Raw genomic sequence first — 14,355 nt, 5'->3', positions numbered from 1 at the left:
CATCAGACCAACTTGTGTGTACTCCTGCCTCAATTCAAATGGTGTGTGTAATTCAGCCTTCCCCCTTCTGTCTTCAGCAGAGCCTGAGAAATAGAAAGATCCTGGAAATGAATGGAGGCATGGAAGACAATCATGAGTCTTTACTAATAATAAAAGTAAAAATAAAAATCCAGTATTTCTGTATTTCCTCAGTGACTGTAATGTTGTTCTACCTATGTGGCATTGGACTTGAGGAATGATGTGCTTAGGGGCCTATTTACATACAATAGTTATTTTATTTTTTTTCTCTCTAGTGATCATCTCCTTCAAATGGTTGGCACCTTTCCTTTATTTGTTCAGATTTTTTTTCCCTGTTCAGTTCACGTCTGTTTGGAATATAATATTTTCATGCAGGGTATTTTAGCCTCCTGCCATGATGCAGCAGAGGAAAATTTTGTGGTCTCAAGATTTGGTATTCACATATTGGGAGCTGTAATGGTTGAAGCAGTGGGAAATAGCCTTGAGGCAGCTACAGTCAAAGCTTTTACAAAAGTAAGGGACTATCATGACTCTGCCCAGGGTTTGAAGAATACAGGTGACAACTGACTGAAGTCTGAAGTCTCCTTGACCCAAACTTACCTAAGATTACATACTTAAGGAGTAGGAAAATTTTTTTTTAATTATTTCAAATTATAAAATGTGTGTCATTTTATCAATTTACCTGATTTTTGGCATTTTTGCAGCTGAAATTACAAGGCAGCTGAAAAGACAGCAGAGTGACTGTGATGTGCCAACACCTGGCACAGTGCTGCAGAGCACAATATCAGCTGTTGCACTCACAGGCACTTGAGACACTTGAGACACTCATTACACTCATGCTCTTTGAAAGAAATGTGCATGGTGTCATCTCAAAATGTTAAATGCATTGTTTTCCATACATAAACACCCCTTTAGGTACTGCTCAGTGGCACTGCTGAAGGTGACAGCTTTAACTGAATTACATACATCTGCAGCATCCCTGCAACAGGATGCTCAGGTCACATTATCAAGACACTGATGAGTCATCACCTGCATCAGAAGAGGGAGAAAACAACATTTCTCTTAAACACCTCTACATCTGGTAACTTTAGTTACACTCAGAACACATGGTATAACTTCAGCTACGTGTATTGGCCCTTTGCTTCCAATAGTCAGAACTGGGTAAATACAAGATTTCGAAAGTAATGTACAAGGGAAACATTGTGGGTATTCATTGTTATAGTAAATATACTGTTTCAAATTAAATGACTTTTCAGAAACAAAATAGTGCTGTTTGGATCAAGTCCTTTTTATTCCTTGATAGTGTACAAAGGCAACCTTTAAAAATCTCAATTAAGAACTAAGAAACTGAAAACTGTCTCTTAGAAGCTGCTTTTATTGGTAGCTAGAAGAGTGCCATTGCATTTTTAGTGAGAAGTCTTTAATTTATGCCATATATTTAGAAAGTTTTATGATTCTAGGAGCTGTTTTATATTCTCCCAGAAGCTTTATCAGATTCAGTCTCTTTATACAAGTTTAATGTTAATTGGCAAAGTTGTGTACATTGCAGTATGCTTCCACTAACAGCTTTATGAAAAAGTTTTCTTTTTAGGAGATAACTTATAAACTGGATTGAGACAGCTAGAATGTACATGTGGAAAATGAGGCTATGAATATCATACTGAGTATTTTTATGAGGTTGTCTGCATACACAAAAAAATCCCAGCTTAAAGTGTCAAGACCAAAATATGTGAGGCACTTGAAGATTTCCTCTTTGTTAGAATTCCAGAGGCATCTAGTAAAAGATCACTTTGTTTCATGGGTGTGACACCAATGTACTGTCACCTGACCAACACTGGTACATCTTCTGTGGAATGAAGATGGCATTGCAGACTGCTCAGCCTCAGTCTGCTTCTCAGTAGTGCAGGTGCTAAATAGCCCATGACCTTTCTTACCTATAAATACAAGCCAACTAGGGCAGGAGTCTCTAAGCCATAATACACAAGCCACTTAGTGATACGTGGTCCAGCACGTAGCTGGGAGCTATTGTTGTCCCTGGTGGCATCTGTCACAATGCTCAAGGAGGGGCAACCTGGGATTTGTTTTCTTTTTGTATGAACATAGATCTGGGCTCAAGATAATTTTTTGGCAGAAAAGGATATTTCTTTTACTGTGTACTTTTCTTCATCTGCTTGGTGTCAGTGGGTTGTCCTTTATACACTGGTTGTGTTTTGCTGTGGAGCTTATAAAAAAATCCATGTAGAGCTTTCTGTTTAGTACTATTGTTTTGATTGATATGAAGTGCATGTCTAAGTAAGATACAGCAAATATTATGTGTGCAGGGTTAGCATTTCTCATTGTTGGAGGCTATTTGCCTATAAATGTATTTACAGGGCTGCTCCCTTGCTGGCTGCTGTAGGACTGGTACTGCTCTCAGCATGTGTTTGTGAGCCCGTGTTTTTCCGTGTTAGCTGAAGGAGCTGCTTTTTATTAAAACTGAGTTTCAACTGAGGGAATTTGGCAAATTCTTATGAGCTTTACTCCTCAAAATGAGACACGTTTAAAACTAATTGGAATAATCTATCTAACAACATGGAAAAGAAAGCCTTTGCATGATAAACCTCTTCTGTGTGGTGTTGCTGCTTTGAGTAATAGAGCAGTGAAATCCAGTCTGATTAAAATCAGTAGGAGTCTTGTCAGGATTTTCGTCTTAAGACTTCTAAGCTATGCAAGTTAACCACCCTCTTAAAGGAAGTTAATATTAAACATCTTACTCTAAGTCCTTATTTCCAGGGAATTACAGCAGATATGGAATATATAAAAATAACCTCTTGTTCAGTTCAAGACATTAGAGCAGAAAAGCTTCATTAGTGTAAAAAGGCATTGCCAGCTAAAAATGAGCTGTGCAGAGGTAGTTTGGTAGTGTCAGGAGTAAAATTCAGTGTGTGTGTTTATATATGTGTGCATCTATCTATCTGTCTGTCTGTTTCTCTGTAACTATGTGCTATACTTGATGGATTTTCAGTTCAGCTACTGCTTGCTAAAAAGAACATTTTCAGGAAATGATCTTGCCTGAAATTGCTCTTAGCTTTCATCAAAGGCATGAAAGCATTTTTAATTTTTTCTTCAAAGTTCTTTGAACTCTGTTGTGACATCTCTCTGAAATATTTCTCAGTCACAGATTAGAGGTGTTCTTTGGTTTATAATCTATTTAAAATCTATAGCCATTTAATTAGAAGGGAAAGCAGTTATATTTAGTTTATAAAGAAAATTCCTAGCTTTTGTGATGCATCTGAATGTAGTGAATCTTTCTCTTTTTATTTAAATCATGCTTTGCTTTTCAGATATTCTCAGCACAGGATGAAGCAATAGATGCTTGCTGAAGCAAAAGCAGGAAAGCTTTGTCAATTCTGTTTAGTCCCTGACATGAGTACCTTTGTGCTTTTGGTGCCTCAGGTGCCTCCAAAGAAATTGGAAAAGTGTCTAAGCAGCAGTGTAATTGAAATTCAGGAGAGGTTACATGTCTAACATGCTTAGGCGTTCTGTAAATCTCATTTTCCTGCTTCTACAGGCAGTGGATATCTTTGTAAATCTGCTTGATTATAATAAGTAAACAGAAAAAACCCAAACTCTGTATTAGAAACTGGCTTATTCTGTAAGGGCAGGCTGCTTGCTGGATTTGGCACTTGCTCCTCAGATTGGGAAGATGGAGAAATTGTGAATGTAAATGTTAGGTCTTGGACAGGTGCAGTGGGAACCGTCTGAGTGACAAGGTCTCCCATACTGCCTTAATATCATATCAGTGTCATCTACCTATCTGTAGGGTAGAATGTGTGGTTACACAGACTCACTGGCTTCCAGCTGGACTGCGTGTGCTGGAGCATTTGTCATGGAAATAAATTGCTTTGCCTCGGTTCTAGCCAATACCCAGATTAAATGTTGGGTTCAGTCGTTGCCTCTGGCACTGAGGAATTACTCAGGGCTGTTTCATGCAAATGCACAGATTTTCTGGGGCTAATCAATGCATTCTCTTTCAGTGTTTAGGAAGTCAAACCTTCATTACATTGGAGGAGGGAACTTTGGTAACAGAAAGAGTTGAGAATAATGAAATAAAATATTGAAGTTTCTTTTCAACCCTAGTTTTGCTTTCTGCTCTAGCTGGAAGCAATTTAAGTTGTTTGGTGAGAAGTTTTATTTTCTCAGCTCAGTTTATATCTGTTTAAGCTTCATTGTTGATCATAGGGGGCGTTGGAAAAATAGTGATTCTCTAAAATAATTTGTTGCACATAATTAGATCATTGTAGTCTTCAAATGTCACGTAAACTAATTATTGAACAGAATAATATGTTTTTCACTGACATTGCTAAACAACTATAGAGTTGAAGGAGAGGAGAGCAAAGTAAATTTGATGTTGTATCTGGAGTCTGTCAGTTAAAATTTCCTGCTGTCAAATTTGTGCAACCTGTTTTGCAAGGACTTACCTGGGGAAATGTATTTCTCTTATTTACTATGTGTGTGGAGGAAGGGAGGGGAAGGCCTTGTGGTATCCCTGCAACATGTGTCACTTCCATCTGAAAATCATCCTGGGGAAAAAGAGCTACACTGGAAATTATGGATTCAGTGGAAAATACTCCACCTGGGATTAACTGCTGCCAAGGAAACATGCCCAAAGGTGAGGGTCTAGGGGAAAACACATTAGTGGTGCTTCTGCTTGGGTTTCTTTGAGGTAGGGAGCAAGTCCCTGAAAACCAGGCAGTCTTGCCAGCAGCTTGCTTCCAGTGAGGTGTGCGCAGACAACGTATTGCAGACCTCTGTAATGCTGTCAGAAATTGCCAAAAAAACCCCAATTGAAACAAGGCTGGTGGGCCTAGAAGCAGAGTCAGCTCTCTTAAAGCTGCCTGAAGTCCTCTTAACTAGCATTCTTTGTGTTGAGGACAGATTTTTTCTGCGTGAGATATTAGCAGTTGCTGTTTTCCACATAGAGAGGGCTGGCAGTCACAGGAGTAGGGAGAAAAATAGGGGAAAAAAGGCACATTACACGTGCCTGCTTTTGTACTTTTTCCTCCTCCTTACTACTGCATCTTTTGAGAAACTCATCATTGTTCTATAACCATAGTATGTACTGAGCTTTGCTGTTTGTGTGCTGTACTGTGCCTCTGCGTGGTTGCAGTGCAGAGCAATGGTCTCTTGTGGTGTATTGTGTACCGGGCATCCTCCATTGCACACAAAAGGGCCTGTGCCTGCACTTTTTACTGTTGCAAAATGTGTTTACATAGGAGGGCTATCAGTGAGGTTACAGAAGGTAGCAGAATGACGTCTGTGTGTGCAGCCAGGACCTGTCTCAAATGGAGCAATTGGATTTTCCTGTTTTACTGACTGGTGAGGCTCCAGCAGTGCTGCTGGACTGATGCTCACTGCACTGCAAAGGAAGAGACTCCCCAGCAGCATGTGGGAGAACAGTGCCAATGTTTGGGGCACTTTGGTAGCATTTAGGTGTTTAAAGTCTGAAGGGGCGTAATTCCTTCAGAAGTTTTTTCTCAGGGTTGCTGTTCCCTGAGATTCTCCTCAGGGTTGCTGTTCCCCAAGGTATATAGGGCTTTCCAGCTTCTCTTGCCCAAAAGGTCCCACACCAGAGCCAGAGAAGACAAACAGAGTCTGCTAGTGTGTGTTTCCAAGGTTGTTTGTTCTTTCATTATCTCTCAGTTCTTTCTCAGCTCTGCCAGGCATCCCCAGATCAGGACACACGGCAGACTGCCCGGATCAGAGGGTCCCGGACTTTATGTACGGTCTCCCTGACCCAACCATGGTCCACAACATACTTTTTATTTACAAAATCTTACCAATACTTACTACCTATGTTAACATGTCATTTCTACTCTAAACAAATCCTTGTGATCCAATTCAGCAGAAAATGGGAGATGAGGACAAGAACAAGAACAAGGAGGACAGGACCACTCCCCAATTCCTCCACCTTGCCTCTTCAAGCCCATATGCTAAAAATCCTGGATTCTACTTTCGCACTCTGTGATAAACTAACTACTACTTATTTTGAATTCTCTTGGCTTGTGATTCTTCATACAATTGGGCATTCTCTCCCATGGCCAGGGATCAGAGGCAATGTCCTCCTGGGCTCTGTGTGAGGCTGGCTTGACCCCCCTTTACAGATCCCAGACCTCCCTGTCTGGTCTCCAAACCCTCCAGGGCCGCCAGAGGGATGTCCTGGACTCGGACAGTTTTTCTGATGAGGACTGAGCTACCTCATCAGGGGTTGTCTTGCCTTTGCCCAGAGCTGCTGTTGTTCTTGAGAAGGCTGTCTGCAGCTTGCTGTATGTGGTGCTCTTGAGCAGCCTCATGTGCCCTGCACACACCTTGTTTGGTTTCTCACATGGCAGGGCAATCGGCTTCATGCAGGAGGGGTACAATGGCACTGGGGTTCCCTACATGCTACAGCAAAGGGAGTGGAAAACAGAAAAAGAGTGCTCTCCAGTTTCCTCCTCAGCCTGGAAGCCTGGACGGAAGCTCAGTCTGGCTGCTGAGCTCTTCCTGGGTGAAGACACTGTATTGAAATATTGAAGAGTCACTAGACCAGAGGGGATGGTAGCAGGGGGAAACTTGGTTTGCTGCTGACTGAGGCCCAAACTTTTCATTGGAAAGTCTTGAGTTTTTCTCCGTTTCCAGCAGCACTTTAATAAATAATCACTTGATTTATGATGCATGTTGAGTGCTTGGAGCAGAGATCCTGTTCTCATCTGATTACATCTTAAAAGAGGAGAATGTGTAGATGTCAAAATCCAGGCAAGGGCTGTGATTCTGAACCCTGATTGGTGTGTGCCTTTCAGCAGGCAGGTGAAACACCAGTGCCTGCAGAAGGGCACCAGCAAGGATGAAGCTGAGCTTGTCCCACCCATTTTCTTTGGATTGCTTAGATGAGGATTTCAGAAATATGGATTGTCCTGTGCTCCTCTCACAAGGCTCCAGTTACTGTGTTCTAGTTAGCGAATTTAGGCTCCAGTAGGTTCTATTATGAAAGGCAAATACTTGGTGTTCTTAGGTCAAAGTTCTTTGGAATCCTTGTTCTGAGCATTTACTAGGCTCACATGTGTTTGTCTTGTTCTTTGTGGAGTTTTGAAAAACTTCTGCTTGGTCTGATCTGGTTGGTGTTTAGTCATTGCTGTTTGGTTGGTATCAGTTTGGTGAGGTGTGCTTTATTTATTTATTTATTTATTTATTTTGCAAATCTGCATAGTTGTTAAAGAGGAAAAATAGATTTAATGAGCAAAAAGATTAATAATAAAACTCTCCACTGCATGAACTTGAAGAATATTTGAATACTTTTACTGGCAGAATTGTTGTCAACTGCTTCTGTAAGCCCAGTGTATCTAATATTCCTAATATGTTACTTGTCATATGTATGTCATTACGTAATATGTCATCTCCAAAGGTAACCAGGAGTCAGTGCTGTCCTTCTGTCCATCTTTCTGTTTGGTTTGTTTTCCTTCTGAAGAGGTGAAGAGAAAGAAAATGCGTATTTAAAAGTGTTGTTTGTTTCTGGTTTCACAGTGACTGCAAAGTGATGCCAAAGTATCCAGAAATAGATACTGTAAGTATTACATGCTCCTGTACCTGGCCCTTTAATCTCTTTCAAGAAGCTGAATCTTGCCCTTCTGTGCCCAGTAGATGTTGCTGTTGATTCAGTAACATTGAAAGAGAACAAGTACAAAAATGCTTTAGGAGCTCAGAAGATTTTTAAATATTCCAGTATCTTATTCAGACAAAAGAGGCTACTTAAAAAAAATGCATTGCCTGTATTTTAATTGATAGATATTGGCCTTCCAATCTGTAGCACAAATGATAAGTAAGGATTGTGTGAGTTACTGGTTTCATGTCCTGTGGATAAAACTGCGTTGGAAATGGATTTCCTACTTTGCATCTTCTTGTGGTTTTACTAAGTATTAGTATTTTTATCCTCATCCTAAGAAGCGTGATTCATACTGGTCATGGTGATATCTCTGTAGCATGGTACAGTTTTGCAAAGCTATGCTGTATGATCAGATTAGGCGTTTCTGTAGCCTCCCCCAAGTCAGCATTGTTTCTTGGAAGCTGAAGCCTTGCCAAGTTGTTAGAGGACTTTTTGGGATGAAAATCCATTGCGTGGGGCGGGTTTTGCACACTTTTATTGAAGGAGACAAAGCAAGGGAGGTAGGACACTTTTGGAGAGGAGACTGGAGGAGAATAAAGAAGAAAACACTTAAGAAGTGCAGTTTACCACTCAGTAAGGTCATGTGTAGGGGAAGGTTTTTTAAATTTTTCTTTTAGTGCAGTCTGGTATTCTAACAGAGTTTGAGAAATAGTTGGTTATTACGACCAAAAAAAAAGTGTGAATAAAATACTGAGTAGACAAGATCAGTGCTGAATTTTCATTCCCTGGTGTGTGGGAAAACACCTGCAGCTGCTGGTTTCCTTGGAAACAAGTTCACTGCAAAATCTAAATGCACTGCTCTAAGCCTGTCAATTGTACTGCATTTGAGGAGAGTTTAACATGCACACTTGGACCTTTTGATACGTGAGTTTCTCAAATGCCGTGTCATTTATGCTGTTCTTGCATCAAATACCTGATTAAAGGACATGTGCAACACGTTTTGGATTTTGGACAAAACTACAAAAAAGGTTGGTATTTACAAGTCTAAACATGGCCTCTCTATGTGTATGTAAATATTTCCTTACAGCATCTTGTTTCCTGAATTACTTTTAAAATCTTACCTTTTAAAACTCAGTGCTATTGTTAGCATATTGTTGAGTCTTAACTGCATTTTGGAGTTGGAGATCAGAGAGATTCTGAAAGGAATTATATGCCATATAATAGAATTTTGGCAGGACGTTGGTTTTATTTGTCTAAGTGATTCAATATGGGATACATGTATATGTTCTCACAGATGAGTATGTTTGCTCTGACTGAAAGGAGTGTGATTTCATATATTGTGTTAGAAGATTTTAGTGATGCTTATGATTAGCTTCAACTGTTTGAGCCAAAAAATCCATGTAACCGTGTGGTTGTGTTATTATACCAGAAAGAATTAATTTAAAACTTGTATTGTTGTACTTTAAGAAAGAGAAACTCAGTTAAGCAAGTATTGTTAAAGAGTTGGATTGTTTTTCAGCAAGTATGTTTAGCATAGCTTCATTGTGTGTACCTGGATCATGGCTACATGAAATAGAAGTCGTATTTGTGACTGCCTTTCTGTTTGTAAAGGAGTTTCCCATATTATTGGGAAAATAACATACAGTACTGAGAAGACTAGGCAGTATAAAAACCCACAACACATGTTGACAAAACGTTGTCTGTATCTTGTCAAGTATTATAACCATCTGGCAGTGACTCCATGGAGAGATTGCTTTCAAAAATAGGCTTTAAAATGTTTCATAAAGTCCTTTTCTTCCTAAAAGGAAGCAGCTGTTCACATGAAATTATGTATGAGTTTAGTTACTTGACTCTTTGCATTTGGGGTCTTACTCATGAGTAAAGTAAAGTAAACCTTTACATCTGAGATTTTACTGTGTTTTCCCCACAGATAATACTGAATGTCATTAATGAAGTATATCTTTTTGAAGAGCTCTCTCTAGAAAACACTTGAAGTTTTCATGGACTTTATTACCATTTGCTTTGGGTGCTCTAAGTTACTAGTATTGCATTAGAAGGGTCTGTGAGCTCTGGTTATACAAACTGAGACTGTTGGGACATTGAGGAGGTGGGGAGAGCAGGCAGATACCATCTTTTACAAGAGAAACTAGTCTTTAGTTTTACATACTCTCTTGCAAATGTCAGGGGAGAAGAAAAGGGACAAAAGGAGAGTGAAATTACTGTTTGTATAATGCAGTTATTCGCGTTGCGTTTTAGGAGTCCCATCATACCCTTTATTGCTGCCTTTACACTTTGAAAAATGTAGACAAAAAAAATATTTTTTCTATCGTAGAGCAAGCAGTTTAGTTTCTTGAACAGCATGCTGCCTCATTCTGTGAGGGAATAAAAGCTAAACCATCTAAAACTAGCCTGCTTTTGAGAGCTCTTTGCTTGCAACCCAGTGCACCACTGGTAATTACTCTACAAGATACCTCATTTGCAACTACATGTGACAGTGAAGAGAAATCAGATACTTGGAAAGATGAAGTAGAATAACAGTTTATACATGTAACTTTGTGCTATGGAAAGTTTTTGGATACTTAAATAATCTCTGATTTCTGTATTTGATGATATCTATTGATGATGTATGTGATGAAATCTAGTAATTTTAAAGCTTAAGTTATTTGAAAGTGAAGTCTATGAAACATCTTTTTTATCAAAAAGCACTTAATTTTACTGCATTTTAAGTAAGTGAAAAAACCCCGGCATTGTATTAAGTTTCTCACTGACAAGATAATTCTTGTTTTGGATTGGAAATAATTCTGAAGAGTCAAAGAGGGAAAATAAGAAAAAGTAACAGTGGTATGTAATTAAAGAAACAAGGAAATATATACATTCTTGCTTATATTTTTCTTTCCAAAGCAGTAACAGTTTAGGACTGTGGTCATTCAAGGAAACTAACAGTAGTACCTCCATAAACCTATTGAAGCAAAAATTCAGTCTTTCTGTTTCAAGAAGGCATGAAATGGTGGTTTGGATATGGCTTACAATCTAAAGAAATCTAGATGACATTTTTCTTTCTGACAGTTTTACCATAGTGCAGCAGAGTAACTATAAGCTGAAGAGCTCATTTTCCCTCATCTGCTGAGGGTTTTGTGCAGACTGTCTCCCAGGAAAGTTCAGTCTAATTTGGCTTGTTTGAGAAGTACCATATTCCATAAAGAATATTAAATGGAAAATAAAGGGGATGTAAAAATATTCACAGTTTCATATCCTAATTAAAAAAACCCAACACAACAAGTCACTGTAAGTTGGATATGGTGATTCTTGCTTGTCTAGAAATGAAAAAAGTTGTAATTGTTTAGAAAACACTTTTTTAGAGGCATTTTTTCCCTACCTGGAATCTTTTGCCACTTCTGATGGTACCTACTGTATTAAGAATCCACCAGTAAAAATAAGAAAATATTGCTATTTAATTTACTGAGGGTTGCTTGCATTAAAATAGATAGGGCAATAGGTCTGGTAAGGAAACAGAGAGAAATTTTCAAGCTCTGTTGTGAAGGACACAACAGCACCATTGCAGGACCTGTGAGGAGTGTGAGCATTCTGCAGCAAGACTGAGATCTTGTTTGGGGAGTGGCCTCTTAGGCTGCAGGTGAAATATCCTTGTGGTTGTTGGAAATTACTTTCCTATTTCTAGATGATTAATAAAAATAGATTTCTAGATGAGTAATAGAAAGATTACTTTCGTCTTTAAAATTTCCTGGTTTGCATTAAGAGAAAGCCAAGTCCTTTAAGAGTGCTTGAGGTGCATTCCAGGAGGGAGGCCAGCACCCGGTGTGGGATGGTGAGCAGCCTTGGGGAGCACGTCTGCCACAGGTGGGCAGCTCAGCCCCAAACTGAATCTTCCCATGTCCTCAGTGCATTCCCTGAGCATTGCACTGCTTCCTTTTGTAAAAAGAGAAAAGCTTTCTGTCACCCTACAGCTCCACTGAATGCTACTTTTTAAGATGTACAAGTGGAAAAGGGCAGTCAAATTTTGAGATACATCCCATTCCATCCCTGGAGGTATTTAAAATCTGTGTAGATGTGGCACTTAGGGACACAGTTTAGAGGTGGACTTGGCAGTGCTGCGTTAATGGTCGGACTCAATGATCTTAAAGGTCTTTTCCAACCTAATGGTTCTGTGATTTAAAAAAAGTTCCAAATTAAAGTTGACATCCTTCTACTGAGCCCTTTATCTGTGTTAAAATTTGTCAGCCTGTTCCTCAGGGGTAAGCACTTCAGTTTTATTATGTGTAATCAAATTGAATAGTCCTGGAAAAACACAGCTTTTTTATTCTGAGCACTTTTTATATCATTGATTGTATGTAAAATTAACAATTACATGTGGCAGTTAAATATCACTTTTTGTTACAGTGTTTTAAATCAATCCCGACTTGAATGGTAGACCTGCTGAACTTTTATGTGTGCACCTCGCTCTTTTGAAATAGGGATTTTTACAAAGTAGGGCATGTCATAAAATATAAACTTTTAATACTCAAAATCCGAACACACACACATCATTTGATTTAAAAGCCTAATACTTTTTAGGAGACCTCAAAGAGTCGAGCTCTAAAAAAATGTTGGACAGACTCTGTTGGAGGGAAGAAATTAATTTTATGACCCCTCATCCAGCATTTCCTTTGAAAAGAGAATCACCCTAACAACGGAATTCAAAAGGTGTGTGTTTTCTGGATCCATTAATTTCAGCATTTGAATACGTAATACTAAGTCTGTGGAAGAATAAGACTGTGGTATCTCTGCATCTATACTCTACCATCTATTTAATTATGGTACCAGTAGCTGATCTTCTGAAACCAGAGCTCCCTGGCATCCACTATTTGATTTTTCTGCATTTAAAGTGGTTTCATTTCTTTCAGGGTTAGAGTAGTTTCCCTTGTGATGCCTTTCCTTTAACTATACATATATATGGAAGTACCCCAATGAAGGAAATAACAGTGATGCTTCATTTCCTTCCACATTACTCCTTTTTGCAGCAAATTCAGTCCCTGCTCACCTTTATGTTTCCTGTTCTCAGTCTTCCTAACTTCCTACACAAAGTACTTCCTTCATCTATAAAGTAAACTTAGAAAAGAAGGATCTTGGCACGGCATTGGCAAAAGGCAACATTCATTCATTTATTGCCATGCCTGCTTTTAGAGGAGTGCAGCTGTGGGCACATCTGGCTAGTTTAGCTCCTCAGACTGAAGAAGAATAAAAGACTGGAACATCCCTCAGCTGGAGCAGGGACAACTGGAGGTGTTAAATTAAATAAACTCTTTCAAGGCTGTTGGCTCTGCAGTGATTACTTAATCCCACGTGGCAAAAAAGAACAAAGAAGAAATCTGAATGGAGCACTTACAAAGAAACTTGGTACTCTTTAGAAACACAGCAGACAAGCAGAAGAGATTCAAATGACACTTCATCCAAGCAAGGAAGGCTGGGGAAAAAGAAGCCCTTCCTGTTTTGCTAGGAAGTTTTGAAACCTACGATCTGGTCAATCATTTTAGGTTAATTCAGGCTGAAGAGCCTTACTACAAAACTTCACAGCAGTATGAGGAATGCTGCTGTAGCATGAAGCTGAGATACAGGTTATGAAAGAAACAAAATAGGGAAAGTTATTAACTAAATTAACTTTAAAAACTAATCAATGTGTTTCTTTTTGCTTTTGTTTTGTTTTTTTTTTTAAGGAGACGTTAGATTGCAGTTGCCGGGGGGAGGAAGGAAGCTGTTTGGGGAAGACTGAAAGTATAGGGAGCTGGATTGTAGCAAGGTTGGGCTAAACTGGAGAAGAGGCAGTCAAACAGAGATGAGTAGGTTGCATTTCATATATTTTTTACTACTTTTCAACCATGGGCCTCAGCAATAATGGAAAAGGAAGGGGAGCTTGAAGCTTTTCCCCTGCTGCTAAATACTTGATCTGGATGTCACCTCAGCCTAGTCCATGTATGGGGGTATCATATATCCCAGATGAGGGAACGTGGAGAACAGCTGCTAGGACCTCTTCTCACCTACTTTCTCAAAGAAAAAATTTATTGAGGTTGAGGAGACGCTGAGAATTTGATGGAGATTTGGTAAATTAATATATCAATTAAACAAGGCATAATTTTGATGGATTTATTCTATTAACTGCTCTTGCACATCTGAAAGCTTCTTGAGTCTGTGTTCCTGTATGAATGAACCTTGCCCATACTCTGACTTTGTGTGAGTGTTTTAGTGTCAAGTTTTTAAGAAGAAAAACTTTGATTTTTTTTTTCCCTCTCCTTCCTCCATTTATTTGCTAAGTTCTCTGTATTCCTTGAGATTGTGAATCTAGGAACAATTTTCTCCTTGTGCAAGAGTGAGGTGCTGCCAAAGCCAGAATACTGCCATCTCTGCTTATGAATCCCAGTTTCAAATCCCAGATGCTTTACATAATAAAGCCCAACTGGGCTGATTACCAAGAGAGCTCAGTCATTCAGGGAAATAAAAGGGAAAAATCCCTTTTCTTCATGAAGGGAGAACTTGTGCCAAGAGGAGGTTGAAATGTTAAAAATGCATTTTCTGTTTGGATCTTTCATATCAGCCGTCCTGTTTCTCTTTTCCTTCCCTTTCATTTAAGGCTGGGGATCAGTGTCACCCTTGTGCAGTGGGTGTATGTGGCACTTTTTTGTAGGACCTGAGAGGACCTAATTTTATGAAAAGCACGTCCAATGGGT

The 14,355-nt window shown here is 39.2% G+C and overlaps 1 protein-coding gene across 4 annotated transcripts in view; it reads left to right on the top strand.

Annotated features, from left to right (window-relative positions):
* MCF2L (MCF.2 cell line derived transforming sequence like) overlaps window positions 1–14,355 on the top strand; it is a 152,045-nt gene that overhangs the window by 13,930 nt on the left and 123,760 nt on the right. The window contains exon 2 of one of the 4 annotated variants that reach the window (XM_063392749.1): window positions 7,558–7,597. The exons of the other annotated variants lie outside the window; for them this stretch is intronic. The gene's annotated coding sequence lies outside the window, so the exon portion shown is untranslated. The remainder of the gene's footprint in view (window positions 1–7,557; window positions 7,598–14,355) is intronic. 4 annotated transcript variants of the gene reach the window in all.

This window comes from Prinia subflava, chromosome 3, assembly GCF_021018805.1.
Source record: "Prinia subflava isolate CZ2003 ecotype Zambia chromosome 3, Cam_Psub_1.2, whole genome shotgun sequence".
NCBI classification, from domain to species: Eukaryota; Metazoa; Chordata; class Aves; order Passeriformes; family Cisticolidae; genus Prinia; species Prinia subflava.
The sequence above is the reverse complement of the archived record's forward strand: the minus strand, read 5'-3'. Positions and strand labels throughout refer to the sequence as shown.